The 14,795-nt window shown below is 39.3% G+C and overlaps 1 pseudogene; it reads right to left on the minus strand.

Moving 5' to 3' along the window:
- Nucleotides 1-210: 210 nt before the first annotated feature.
- LOC110211490 (B-cell receptor-associated protein 31 pseudogene) lies at nucleotides 211-1,089 on the minus strand (annotated as a pseudogene).
- Between the last annotated feature and the right edge of the window lie 13,706 nt (nucleotides 1,090-14,795).

Here is a 14,795-nt window from a genome sequence, read left to right on the forward strand (position 1 = left end):
GCCAAAATATGGGGGAGGGGTGTGTGGGGAAGTTGTATGGCAGGGGAGTGCATGGAGCCAAGGGAGGCACGGACCCAAATACCAGGTGAGGATTGTGGGGTGCAACAGGCCGGCTCACACGCACTCACACCACATGACCCAGAGAAGGCCCTGAAGCTAGCTTGGAGAGGGGAGCTGGGGCGGTGAAGGGCGAGGTCGGGGCCGGAGGCCTCACTGCATCTGCGGGTCATCGGGGCCCGCCTCCATCTGCCCTGCCCGCTGGCGGTCTTGCTCTTGGGTGAGCCCCTCGCAGCGCTTGCGAAGGTCCTGGGCCTCGTTCCGGGCGCTCCCCAGGTTCCTGCGGCAGGCCTCCAGCTCCTCCGTCAGCTTCCTGAGGTCCGCTCTCAGGGCCTGCTTCTCGCTCACCTCGGCGGCGACACGCAGGCTGGCCTGGGCCTCGGCCTCCTCCAGGAGCCTCTCGCCCTGGTCCCGGTAGCGCTGCGCCGCCTCGTCGGCGCCTTCGGCCTGCCTCCGCAAGGCCTCCTGGGAGGCCTGCAGCAAGGCCTGCTGCTTCTGGAGGGTGGCCAGGCGGCGCAGCAGTAGCGACAGCAGCAGCGCGAAGCCCGTGACGTGCATGTTCCGCTGCGCTTGGAAGAGCTGCTTTCTCTGGTGCTCCGGGCCCGGGGCGCAGCTCAGCAGGCCCTCCTTCCCCAGGCTCTCAAACTTCCTTGTCTCCCACACGGCGTACAGGAAGAGCAGCGCCAAAGTCAGCAGCAGGACCCCGAAGAAGAACCGCCCGCGGCCCACCACCCAGCGCACCAGGCGGGAGCTGAAGACCTTGTGCCATTTCTGCGGCGAGATCAGGGGGCTGCAGAGCAGCAGTAAGGCCAGGATCTCGACGTAGAAGAAGGTGGTCACCGCCACCCACTGGATACTCATCCTGAGGCACTGGCGGGGTCCCGAAGGAGAAGACCCTCGGCTGGTCTCTATAGCAACGACTTTCCAGGGGGCGGGGCCAGCCTCAAGTGGACCTGGGAGGCCACTCCAGCCTGCTGAGTCCTCCAAGCCCTCTATGATTGTGGAGACTCCACTGGCCACCTGGGTCAGCATCCTCTAGTGCTTTTATTTATAATATAGACGTATATTAATTAATTAATATATTATACACATAGTGCATTCTTTTCAGACTGTAATGCGGTAAAAATTATATTCACTACAGAGCCGTGGAAATATAAGTTAAAAATTAATTGGAAACTAATCTAATCCTAAAGAATGAGTGAGCCCGCGCAGCTGGGTGGCGCAGTGGATAGAGCACCGGCCCTGGATTCAGGAGGACCTGAGTTCAAATTCGGATTCACATACATAACATTTGTTAGCGGTGTGACCTTGGGCAAGTCACTTAACCCCATTGCGTAGCCAAAAAAAAAAAAAAGATGAGTGAGCCAAAGAACAAATCATAGAAACAATAGTTTCGTTAAAGAGAATGAGGACAATGAGACCATGCACCAAAATTTATGAGTTGCAGCCAAAGCGGTACTCAGAGGAGAATTTATATCTTTAAATGCTTATATCAATAAAATAAAGAGCACAACAATGAATTGGGCATGCAACTGAAAAAAAAAAAGAAAAAGAACAAATTAAAAATCTCCAATTAAATACTGAATTGGAAATCTTGCAGGTCAAAGAGATTAATAAAATTGAAAGCAATAAATAAAATTATGAGTTGGTTTTACAGAAAAATAGATAAACCATTGATTAACTTTAATTAAAAAAATCAAATTACTGGTATCAAAAATGAAAAGGGTAAATTCACTACAATGAAGAAGAAATCATAGCAATTATTAGGACTTATTTTGCACAATTGTATGCCAATAAATCTAACAATTTAAGTGAAATGGTTGAATATTTACAAAAATATAAATTGCCTACATTAACAGAAGAGGAAGTAGAAATACTTAAATAACCCCATCTTAGAAAAAGAGGTTGAACAAGCCATAAATGAACTCCCTAAGGAAAAATCCCCAGAATCAGATGGATTCACAAGTAAAGTCTACCAAACATTTAAAGAACAGTTAGTTCCAATACTATATAAACTATTTGGGAAAAAATAGGCAAAGGAGTCCTACCAAGTTCCTTTTATGAGACAAATATGGTGCTGATACCTAACCCAGGAAGAGCAAAAACAGAGAAAGAAAACTATAGACTAATTTCCTTAATGAATATTGATGCAAAATCTTTAAATAAAATACCAAGAAGGAGATTACGGCAGTACATCATAAAAATCATACTTTATGAGCAGGTGGGATTTATACCAAGATTTCAGGACTGGTTCAATATTAGGAAAAGTATCAGCATAACTGAGTGTATCAATAACAAAAACAACCACAATTATATGATTATCTCAATAGATGCAAAAAAAGCTTTTGACAAACTATAACACTCATTCCTATTAACACTAAAGAGCATAGGAATAAATGGAGCTTTTCTTAAAAGGATAAGTAGTATCTATCTAAAACCATTAGCAAGTATTATCTGTAATTGGGATAAGCTAGAAACCTTCCCAGTAAGATCAGGGATGAAGCAAAGAAGTCCATTCTCACCACTGTTATTCAACATTGTACTAGAAATGTTAGCTATAGCAATAAGAGAACAAAAATTGAAGAAATTAGCACAGTCAAAGAGGAAACAAAACTAACACTCTTTGCAGATGATAGGATGGTGTGCTTGGAGAATACTAGAGAATCAACCAAAAAAACTAGTTGAAATAACAACTTCAGCAAAGTTGCAGGATATAAAATAAATCCACATAACTCATCATCATTTCTATATATTACCTAATAATGTCCAGCAGGAGATAGAGAAATCACACCTAAAATAACTGCAGATAATATAAAATACTTGGGAGTCTACTATCAAGACAAATCCGGGAACTATATGAACACAACTACAAAACACTTTTCACACAAATAAAGTCAGATTCAAACCATTGGAAAAATATTAATTGCTCATGGATAGGCCAAGCCAATATGATAAAAATGACAATTCTTTTTAAATTAACATATTCAGTGCCATACCAATCAAACTATTATAAAAGTATTTTATAGAACTAGAAAAAATAATAACAATTCATATGGAAGAACAAAAGGTCAAGAATATCAAGGGAATCAATGAAAAAAAAATATGAAGGAAGGTTGCCAAGCAGTACCAGATCTCAAACTGTATTGCGAAGTGGCAATTATCAAAAAAGTCTGGTACTAGCTAGGAAATAGAGTGATGAGTGAGTAGAACACAATACACAGTAGTAAATGACCATAGTAATCTAGTGTTTGACAAGCCCAAAGTCCAAGCTTTGGGGACGAGAACTCACTATTTGACAAAAAATACTGGGAAAACTGGAAAGCAGTTTGGCAGAAAGTAGGTATAGACCAACACCTCACACCATAGGCCAAGATCGGGTCAAACTGGGTTTTAGACACAAGGTGTAATATTATAGCAAATGACTGAATGTGGAAAATTTTACCTGTCAGACCTATGCATAAAGAAAGAGTTTGTGACCAAGCAAGAGATAGAGAAAATTATAAGAAAACAAAATGGATAGTTTTGATTATATTACATTATGAAGTTTTAGCACAAACAAAATCAATGCAGCCAAGATTGGAAGGAAACGGGGGTGGGGGGGAGGGGACTTTACAGCAAGTTTCTCTGATAAAGGTCTCATTTCTCAAATGTATAGAGAATTGAGTCAAATTTGTAAGAATACTAGCCATTTCCCAATTGACAAATAAGGGGTATGAACAGGCAGTTTTCAAAAGAACAAATCAAAAAGATCTGTAACAGGGGGAGGGAACCTGTGGCCTTCTAGGTCCATGGGTGTGGCCTTTTGACTGAGTCCAAGTTTTATAGAACAAATCCTTTTATTAAGGGAATTTGTTCTGTGAAGTTTGGATTCAGTCAGAGGGTTGCACTTGAGGACCTAGAGGGTCACATATGGCCTCAAGGTCACAGGTACCCCACCTCTGATCTATAGTCATTTGAAAAAAAATGTTTTACATTATTATGATTACAGAAATACAAATTAAAGCAACTCTGTGCTACCACCCCACATCTATCATATTGACTAATATGACAGATATATTGGAAGGAATGTGGAAAAATAAGGACACTGATGCACTGTTGTTGGAACTGTTCCAACCATTCTGGAGAGCAATTTGGAACTGTGCTCAAAGGTCTATAAGACTATGAATACCCTTTGATCTATCAGTGCCACCACTACTAAGTCTGTCTATATCCCAAAGAGTTCAAAAGAAAAGGACCTGTATGTACAAAAATTTATATCAGCTTTTTTGTGGTCACAAGGAATTAGAAATTGGGGGGATGACCATCAATTGGGAAATGGCCAAACAAATTATATTATATGATTGTGATGGAATACTATTGTGCTATAAGAAATGATGAGCAGGATGCTTTCAGAAAAACCAGGAAAGACTTCTTTAAACTGACGCAAAATGAAGTGAGCAGAACCAGGAGAATATTGTGTGTAGTAACAGCAATATTCTCCAATGATCAACTGTGAATGACTTAGCTATTCTGATGTACAGTGATCCAAGGATTTATGATGAAAAATTCTTTCCATCTCTAGAGAAAAAAACTGGTGAGTCTGAATACAGATTGAAAGATGCTCTTTAATTTTTTTCTTTTTTTCCCTTTGGTCTGAATTTTCTTTTGCAACATGGCTAACATAGAAATGTTTTGCATGACTTCACATGTGTAATTTATATCAAATTGCTTATCTTCTCAAGGGGGGAGAGGAGAGAGGGAGAGAATTTGAAACTCAAAAAAATGTTTAAAAATTAATAGTGCCTTTCTTCTTAGGATTATATATTTAGAGTTAGAAGGGATCTAAGAAGCCATAGAGTCCAACCCTTTCATTCTGAATAGGGGAAAACTGAGACTCAGAGAAATTAAGACTTGCTTAGAGTCAAAAGCTTGACTACTTGTATAATCATCCCCTTATTATTGTAGTATTAACAGCTTGAAATGATGGATCAGGGAATTCTAAATTTGAAGTTTATCCCTGTTGGTATCTATTTAATATTTCCCTGAATTTCTCTTATATGGTTTCCTAATATAGGATTTTTTTTCTTTTATATACTTTGCTGTGTCTTAGTCTCTTCTATCTTTCCAGTATTCTTACACCTTACTCCCCTACAAGTATTTTAAGATTCAGTCATAATGACCTTCTTGCTGTTCATCTCACTAGATACCCCAGCCAGTGCATTTTTACTCACTGTTGCCCATGCCTGGAATTCTCTCCCCCTTCATTTCCACCCCCACCCCGATGTCTCTAGCTTCCTTCAAGTCCCAGTTAAAATTCCACCTTATGCTAGCAAACTTTCCTGATCACTTTTAATGCTAGTACCTTCCTGCTGAGATTATCTCCAATTTATCCTATATGTTTCTCATTTGTACATATTTATTGGTATGGTGTCTCTTTCATAAACTGCAAGCCTCTTGAAAGCAAAGACTGTTTTTTCCTTTCTTTGTATTTCCACTTCTTAGTATAGTGCCTAGCACATAGTAGGTAATTAATAAATGCTTATTTACTTAACTTAGCTACAGTTTTTTAATATATGAGATTCTCTTTCACTCTCTCTCTCTCTCTCTCTCTCTCTCTCTCTCTCTCTCTCTCTGTTTCTTTCTCTCTCTCTCCCCCCCTCCTTTTCCTCCTCCTCCTTCTCTTTCTTTTCCTCTTTTTCCCCTGGGATTTTTAGGAATCCCAGTATTTCTAAAGTTTTCCATCTTTGTTCTGTTCTTCAGATCCATCACTTTTATATGCATTGTTTTGAAATCTTTTCTGGGCTTGTTTTCCTGATTCTTCTGTTCCTTCTTCTGTAAAATAATTCTGATTTTCATCTAACCCATTGTTTTGTTTATATTTTCCAATGACATTTCTAAACCATTGAGTTTAATCATCCTAAAATTCCTTGGTTGCATTCAGTTCCTTCTTTATTTCATCTTATGACAGTTTTGTTGCCATAATTTTCCCCCTTTAATTCTTTCAGCATGATTATCCTTTTTAGTGTGTTTGGGGAAATTTCTAGTTTTGTTCATGGCACTCTTGTTGGGAGATAAGGCAAGCAGACACAATGAAGCAAAAAACAAAACAAAGCAAAAACAGTTTAGGAGATTCCTTTTTATGTCCTCTTCTTGTGTCTCTCTAAACCCTCTCTCAATTATCTCATCTCCTATGAGTTCAATTATTATCACTATGTCAATGACTCCCAGATTTATATATCCAGCCCTCATATCTCTACTCCCCTGAGATATCACCAATTGCCTGTGCGGCCATCTCCAAATCATCCTCTTTCTTTACTTTCCCTTGACCCTGCATACAGTTAGTTGCCAAGCATTGTCCGTTCTGTGGCCCCAACTTCTTTCACATCCATTCCCTTTTCTTCATCCACACGTTCAGCAGCTGTGTGGGCAGAGATTTGGCTTTTGTTACCTATTGACTAGATCAGGGTGAGGAACCTATGGTCCATATGGCCTGGTAGGTTCTTGGGTGTGGCCTTTTGACTGAATACAAGTTTTACAGAACAAATCCTTTTTTAAGGGGTCCTATGATAACAATTATATAACATTTAAAATAGTGTAAATATATAGCAATAACAACAGAGTATTTCCACCAATACTAACCTAAGGGATCTAGAATGCAATAGTAGAGTGTAGGGTGGCAGCTAGGTGGCACAGTGAATAGAGCACCAGCCCTGAAGTCAGAAGGACCTGAGTTCAAATCCGGCCTCAGACCAAACACTTGACACTTACTAGCTGTGTGACCCTGGGCAAGTCACTTAACCCCAATTGCCTAATAAATAAATAAATGAATGAATAAAAATAGTAGAGCCTAGGAAAGGCAGCATTGTGTAATGGAAAGACTTGTGTTTTAATCCTATCTCTAATACATGCTACCTATGTATTTATAGGCTGATTACAACCTCTCTAAGCCTCAGTTTTCTTATTTGTAAACTGGTGATTACTACCTGTAATGCCTACATCATAAGATTGTTATGCAGATTGATCAAGATAATGACTATAAAGCATTTTGGAAATCTTGAATTTTAGTTACAGTTAATTGTATGCCTTCACAACCTCCATAGCAGTACATGAATTCACTGCTATCCATCAGGCTGTCTGGGATTCTCTTACTTTGTCATTGCCCTCCTACTTCCACACCCCCATGGCATGGACTTTGAGGAATTGTTGTCATCATCATCGTTATCATCATCATCATCATTGTTCTTATTATTATTTCATCATTTTTTTTCAGTGAGATTGAGATAGTAATTATCAATTTTGGGACAAGTCACTATCTGGCCATTATTTCTTTATATTCATTATTCTTCAGACTATTATATAAATGGATAAAAATTGCTGCTTTTATAGTTAAATAAAAGTATCAGAGTGGTGTTTCTGGGGGCACCAATTGTTTAACTATCCTCCATGGTTTTGATTCCAGTTTATACTACCTGTATTTCTTTGATTCCTGGGAGCACTTATACCACACTAACTAGAGTGATAACACAACCAGTGGTGCTTCAAAGCCTTGGTCAGCTTTTTAAGATTCCTCTCATACCTCTATAGCCATTGTAGCTGTTAGGGTACATAAATGTCCTGTTGTATATTACCTGCCTTGGCTGGCATGCCTCAGTTTTGCTATTTCACCTTTCAGGGCATTGTTGATGTGTTGAACTTTGACAGTAATTTTTGTTATCATCCTTATCATTATTCTTATAGAATTAATTATTTAAATGTCCTTCCATTAATAAGTCTTGGTACTATATCTATGCTCTAGAAGAGGGATTCAATTTATGTAGCTCCAAAGGACCTTCAGAACTCTTAAGCAATTGGTGGAAATTATAAGAAGATAGGCCAGATCATTCTAAGAAAAAGTAATTATAATTGTCCAAAAACAGAATGCTAAAAAAACACCCCCATGGTTTAAGAAGAAAAAGTTATGAAAATGAATGAAAAGTTTCCAACAAATGGCCTCAGGTGGCCTATTTGAATTGACTTTCTGCTTTTCCCCTTCAATATCTTTTTTTAAAACCATATTTGGCAACATCTGGGTAGCTTCATAAACAAACAAGCTAAAAGGTTGTTTATTCATTCCATATTGGATCATCTACTCATTTCTCTCCCACAGAGCAAAATGAGCCAGCCTGCATCTGCATGTTACAAAGCTTCCTGACTGAAAAGTACAAAAAAAGCTAATGTTCATCCATGGACATGTGTGTTTTATTATTTTTTCAAGCCTAACTACGAAAGGCAATTTAGTCAGACACAATTTTAAGAAGGCTGAGAGTGTTTGGGTCCCCTGTGCAGAAGTTTACAAAACACAAATGAGACCGCTATTGTCATTGCTCTGGTATTTAGAAATATATGTTATTTATTCTGAGGTTTTAAAGCTAATGCACAATTTCTCTTTTCCTCACTTTAATGGTGTTAACAGTTCAAAAGACCTTAGTAAAAGTTCCCAGCTTTCAACAGGAGATGGTGCCTTGTCAGATTTTGTTGGTTTCCCCTCACTCTTGTTCAACAGTCTCAGAACACAAAGTTCATCTCAATCTAACTTTTACATCGTTACTTAGACCTTTCAGAAAGTTTTTTCTAACCACACTTGATTAGGAGGAAACAGAAGAACTGTTTGAAGAAAGTTAAAAATTTAAATCTCACAGGCTTAATGCTAGGTTCCCTGGTTCTTTTCCAGTCTACTTCAGGGAGAGATACCAACTTAGCTGAAGTGCCAGCTTGAAGAGAGTGGTTGCAGCCTGGTGGAGAGAATAGAATTCACACCAGAAACAGAAAATCAGGTTCAAGTCCCATCTTTGATATCTATTGTCCATATGGCCCTGGACAAGTCACTTAACCTCTTAGTGTTCCTGGTAACTCTCTAAGACTTAAATTGCAAAATAGATGTGGATCTTTATTGACAAAGGGAGGCAGCTCTGTACAGTGAAAAGAGGTTTGGAGTTCCAATCCTACCTTTGACAAGATACTTACTTTGAGACAGTCATTTAACCTCCTGGGCCTCAGTTTTCTCAGTGTAAAATGGGAGGGTAGGAGAGGTAGACTCAGGCATCCCTTTCAGCCGTAGATCTGGATGATTCCCTTATCTGAGGTTCCTTATTTCAATGAAATCACAGAAGAGGAAAAAATGTTATCTTGAAGAGGTTCTCAAAGCTATCCATGAGCAAGAGATCTGGAGTGGATCTTAGCAGCTATTGAATCCAACGTCCTCACTTTACAGATTAGAAGACTGAAGCCCAGGGAGGTTGTGACTTGTCCATAGTAAGCATCTGAGTCTCCTGCTTCCAAAGCCAGTGTTCTTTCCACTATATCATCACTGCATTGAAAAAATAAACAAAATTTGTAATGGCCACACTTCACCCTTTCCCCTCCACATTTCCTCCCCTACACCCCACAATTTCCCGACATTTAATAATGACATTAACCTGGTTTTTTTTTTATTAAGAAACAGAATAATTTTACAAGAGCTGGGTCTAAGAAAGCAATCATACAAATTACTGATTGGTCTAAATTTTCCTAAATTATGAGTTTTCCTCCATTTGTATTGTGATATCAAGCATTGCTGCTAGGAATACTACCCAGGCTCCACCACTGCCAGGTGCAACAGATTGCAGAGGTACTGGGGTCAGTGCCTTAGCAGAAGAACAGCCTGTACACTGTGAGATGCTTGGCATGCAAATTGGCCGTCACTGACAATACCATAATCCACATCTTGGGTCCTGCTGCAAATGACTCCCGTGCATTTGACGTTTCAACTTGGCTGTCTCTCCATTCTCTACTCTTGGCATTTTTCTCTTGAGCAACCTGAATTCCTGATTCTTCCTGTGATTACCTCCCCTGTTTCTGGAGCTCTTTGGCACCTGCTCCTTATTTATATTCTTTGTATTCCCTCTCTTTTGATTTTGACCCAATATCCCTCTCTATCCCAATTCCCCTTCAGGACAGAATGCTCATGTCATAATTCTTTTAAAAAAAACCCACCCTATGTTATGTCTGACTCATCCTAGTGTTTCATAGTTTTGCCCCCACTGGACTGTCACAAGTCCAGGGTGGCATATATTTCTAGGAGCAGAATGACCTTTAATACTTAACCAGAATTTAATAAAAAACAAACATTTTAAGGGACCTTCCACATTAAAGGTTCTGTTCTGAATACTAGCGATACAAGAAACAAAACTGAAAGCCCTGGCCCTCAAGGAATTTTTAAAAAACTTTTTTACTCTGAACACCAAGTAAGATAAGCATTTCTATGTACAAAACAATACAGGAAAAAGAGGATTGCATATACAGCATGCTTCTCCCTCCAAATATACAACAAATTCAAAATATTCTTTTTTTAAAAGACAAAATGTTCTTTTCAAAGATATTCTGCTTCTCTATTTCTTGTTGACTTTTCTGTTTTCTTCCACACATTTAAAAATGCTTCAATGACATACTTTTCCTTCTTTTCTTCTTTAAAAAAAAAAATCAGTAACCTTTATGAATAATCCCCTTCTTTACCCAAGTATCCTTTTCCAAAATGAAAGAAGGAAAACCAAAATCCTTATACCAAACATGCATGTTCATGCAAAACAAATCTCCATATTAGCCATGCCTGAAAATATATCTCATTCTATATGTCGACTTCATCATCTCACTGTCAGGAGGTGAGTAGCATGCTTCATCAGTTCTCTGGAACCATGATTGTCACTGCATTATTAAGTTATTTAATCTTTCAAAGCTGTTTTCTTTACAATGTTGTAGCATAAATTGTTGTACACCTGAAGTTTTCCTATCCTAGAAGGTAGGAGTCCAGGATAAGACCTAAGGTTCAGCAGCCTAAGAAAACCAATAGAGAGGCCTAGGATCCCTGAAAGTGATAGATTGGAAGTCCTTGGTTTTTTTTTTCAATTTTTTTTTCATTTTTAGGCAATTGGGGTTAAGTAACTTGCCCTGGGTCACACAGCTAGTGTCAAGTGTTTGGTCTGAGGCCGCATTTGAACTCAGGTCCTCCTGACTTCAGGGCTGGTGCTGTATCCACTGCACGACCTTGCTGCCCCGTTGGCAGTCCTTGTTAAGGAGAATTTACTTTCACCTTGGAGATGCCCCTACCTCTGAGCCTTCTCTGATTAGTGAGTGACCAGAACCACCATTTCATGAATTGCTCAGGCCATTCATACTTACTTCTCTTCTGGCTCCACTCCTGACTCTGTGGGCTTTTCCACCTCCCTGACAACAGTCTTCTCACTCTGGAGATGCCTCCACCCCTGAACTCTCCCCTCTGACTAGTAAATACATAACTGGAAACATCATTTCATACAGTTCCTTGGCAACCCATGCTCATTGGTCTCAGATCCACTCTTGTCTTTGGACTTTTCTATCTCCTTGCCAGGAGCCTGACCTCATGCTTTCCAGTTGCTTTTTTTATTCCAATTCCCTTCTTCTCCTATTAAACGGCATGCTCTTTGAGTGTAGGGACCATTGTTTTTGCTTGTATTTATATTCCTAATACTTAGCACAGTGCATGTAACATTTTTGTTGTTCAGTCATTTTTCAGTCACGTCCAATTCTTTGTGACCCCATTTGGGGTTTTCTTGGCAAAGATACTGAAGTGACTTGCCATTTCCTTCTCTAGCTCATTTTACAGATGATAAAACTGAGCCAAACAGGGTTAAGTGTCTGAGGCAAGATTTGCACTCTTCAAAAGATGAGTTTTCCTGACTGCAGGCACAGCACTGTATCCATTGCATCACATAGCACTTGAATGAACGAAGCCATGAAGGAAATTAGAACTTTTTATGTTTTGCATGATTCACATGTATAATTGATATCACATTTCTTGCCTTCTCAATGGGTGAGGGAGGGGCATGTGGGAGGGAATTTGGAACTCAGATTTTTTAAAATAAATAATGCATTTATTGAAAAAAAAAAAGAAAGAAATCAGGGCTTCTTGAGGGCAGAGATGCAGAGGGTTTGCATTCTGAGAATGGGGCACAAGCCAGGTGAAGGCATAGGGAAAGAAGATGGAATCGCATTACAGGGAACCAGGAGTAGGTCAGTTTGGCTGGAATTTGTGGTGCATGCGCAACATGCCAGCAAAGGTAGAAGGGACCCCAGTTTTGAAAGGATGTTAAATACAGACAGAGCAATTAAAGTTATATCCTAGAGGCAACTGGAGTTCCCTGACATCTGGCCTATGCTTTAAGAATATAAACATGGTGGCCAAGTGGCTGCCATACAGAACTAGAATGGTTCTATTGATTGGATGAAGAGTAAGACTGGAAACAGGAAGACCAATTGAGAGATTTCTGTAGTTCAGGTGAGATGTGATGGGACATAAAGTATGATGGTTATGGTGTAAGTACAGAGGTAGGGATGGATGTGGAGGTATGAGATATGAGTTGGCATATGGTTAGGTATAGAGGCTAAGAGAGAGGGAAAAGTTGACTGGAAGGATGCCTTTTAAAAATTCTCTTCTCTTCCCCTCCCCCCCCAAGGTTGCAAATAAACAAACAAAAACCTCTTCAGCCCTTTTGATGTCAACAAGTCAAGCTAAGTAAACAAGCATTTAAGTGCCTACTATGTGCTAGGGACTGTGCTAAATACTAGGGATTCGAATGTTATCCTTACCTTTCCTCTCTAGTCTTAGCATATTCAGTTTTAACATTTTATTCAGTTTTAGCATTTCTGACATTCTTTTTACAGGGTCTTGCAACAATTTATAATCTTCTTCTATTACCTGCCCTTGCTTCCATCTTCTGTACATGTCTTTCAATCTAAGAATAAGAACTATAACTGGGGCCGGGAGGCTGGGGTACAATGCTCACACCCCTTCCCTCTCTATTTTAAATACACGTGGCCTGGACTAGGTTTCGTCCTAGGGGAGACTAACCTCTAATCATTGTAAAAGCTCTGTATAACCCACCAGGAAAGGCAAATTGGTGCATGCTCTCAGGACTGTGCCCTTGTTGGCCAGTCCTCTTGATATATTTAATATTATTTTATTCACTCAATTATTAAAAAATGTTATACCTGATGGAAGCCTTACAGGTAATTTAATCCAACCTCCTCAATTTACAAATGAGAAAGCTGAAATGTAGACAGGTTAACTAGCTCATTCAAGGTCTTATAATTAAATAATGGCAGAGATAACACTGGCCACTGCCTCTGGTTCTAGCCTGGTTCCAGATACCACATGTACTTGAAATTACCAGTTACATTCATGCCATAAACGCTCTACAATTCAGATTTTTCTTTAATGATATGTATCATGAATATTTATGAGTCAATTCATTATTATAATATTGTTTCAAAAATTACAGTGGAATGGGGAGTGGGAGATGAAAGTGAATTAGTCTGCTTGAGAACTACTCTAAGGACCCACTACTAATGATACTTTTTGACTGTACTTTTAAATCCTCTTGGTATGCTGAGATGCTGACTATTGTTCCTTTACTTATTCAAGTTTGCAATTCAAGCCTGGAGATACTATGGCTTTTTTTTCCCTATCACAGATACTTGGCCTTCAATTCGAGAAACAACTACCAGGCGGCCTTAGGTTGTCTTGGTCTAGTGTCCCAAGCTACAAGTCTATGGCACCTGCTTTCCCCTCTCTCAGAAAACAAATCTCTACTGGAGCTTAACAAATTTGAAACAAAAACAGATTTTAACTCGAAGCAGATTGGAGGTCTTGTAGACCTGCTTGCCTGAGTCACCACAGGAGTGACAACCTGCCCGTGATAGGCTGTGGTGTACAGGGGCAGAGCTCTGGGAGCACTATTTTGGGGGGAAGTGCTTCCCCCTTCCAGTGGTAAGATGAGCTACAGGTCTGACAGCAAACTAAATAACCATTCAATCATCAAGAATTTATTATGTACCAACTCTGTACCAGGTACTTCTCTATGAGATCTTTCTTGATTCCCCCAGCTTCTTGAATTTCTCCTTCCCAAATGCCTTGCATATACTTTGCATAATTTTATATATACTAATATGTGAACATGTCATCTTCCCCAATAGAATGTAAGGTCTTTGAAAGCAGGCACTATTTCATTTTTATCTTTGTACACTCAGTACAAAGCATAGTGCCTGGCATGTAGTAGATATTTGATAAAAGCTAGTTGATTGACATATATTTGTATATATTTGTGTAATGATGACATAATGAACATTGTATCATGCTTTGAGGTTTGCAATGCACTTTTCTTAGCTTTACAATGATACCCCACCCCACCAAAACACTTACCCCACATCCTATTGTTTATTGTTTCCTAAGATACGTTTAACATGAGACAAAATCCTTTTTCATTCCACAGTTAGAGATGATTATTAAAATGGTAATATATTTGGGAAAAAGAGGCAATGTGACAAGTCCTTGAATTGGATTCAAGAAGACCTGGTTCAAATCTTGCCTTTCACACTGGCTATGTGACCCTAGACAAGTCACTTATCCTATAACACACATACTATCTTAGGTAACTCCCTGGGATTTATCTACTAAGTCATAGATGGAGTGACTTTCTACAATGCAAATGGTTGTTGTCCTTTATTCTCAAAGAGGACCAAAATGAAATGGAAATAACCTTTGCTGACAAATTCACAGATCCTTCAAGCACAGGAAAGATGTAACACGTTTACCGATGGTAAAAATATCTGATATGACATCGCTTTGATAAGAGAAGGTTTTCATAAGACAGGAAGTGGTGGAATGCTAAGGGAAAGGGAGCATATTGACAGAAAAAGGACAAAAAGAA

The sequence above is a fragment of the Phascolarctos cinereus genome, unplaced genomic scaffold (assembly GCF_003287225.1).
Source record: "Phascolarctos cinereus isolate Bilbo 61053 unplaced genomic scaffold, phaCin_HiC Scaffold_726;HRSCAF=1367, whole genome shotgun sequence".
Taxonomy (NCBI): Eukaryota; Metazoa; Chordata; class Mammalia; order Diprotodontia; family Phascolarctidae; genus Phascolarctos; species Phascolarctos cinereus.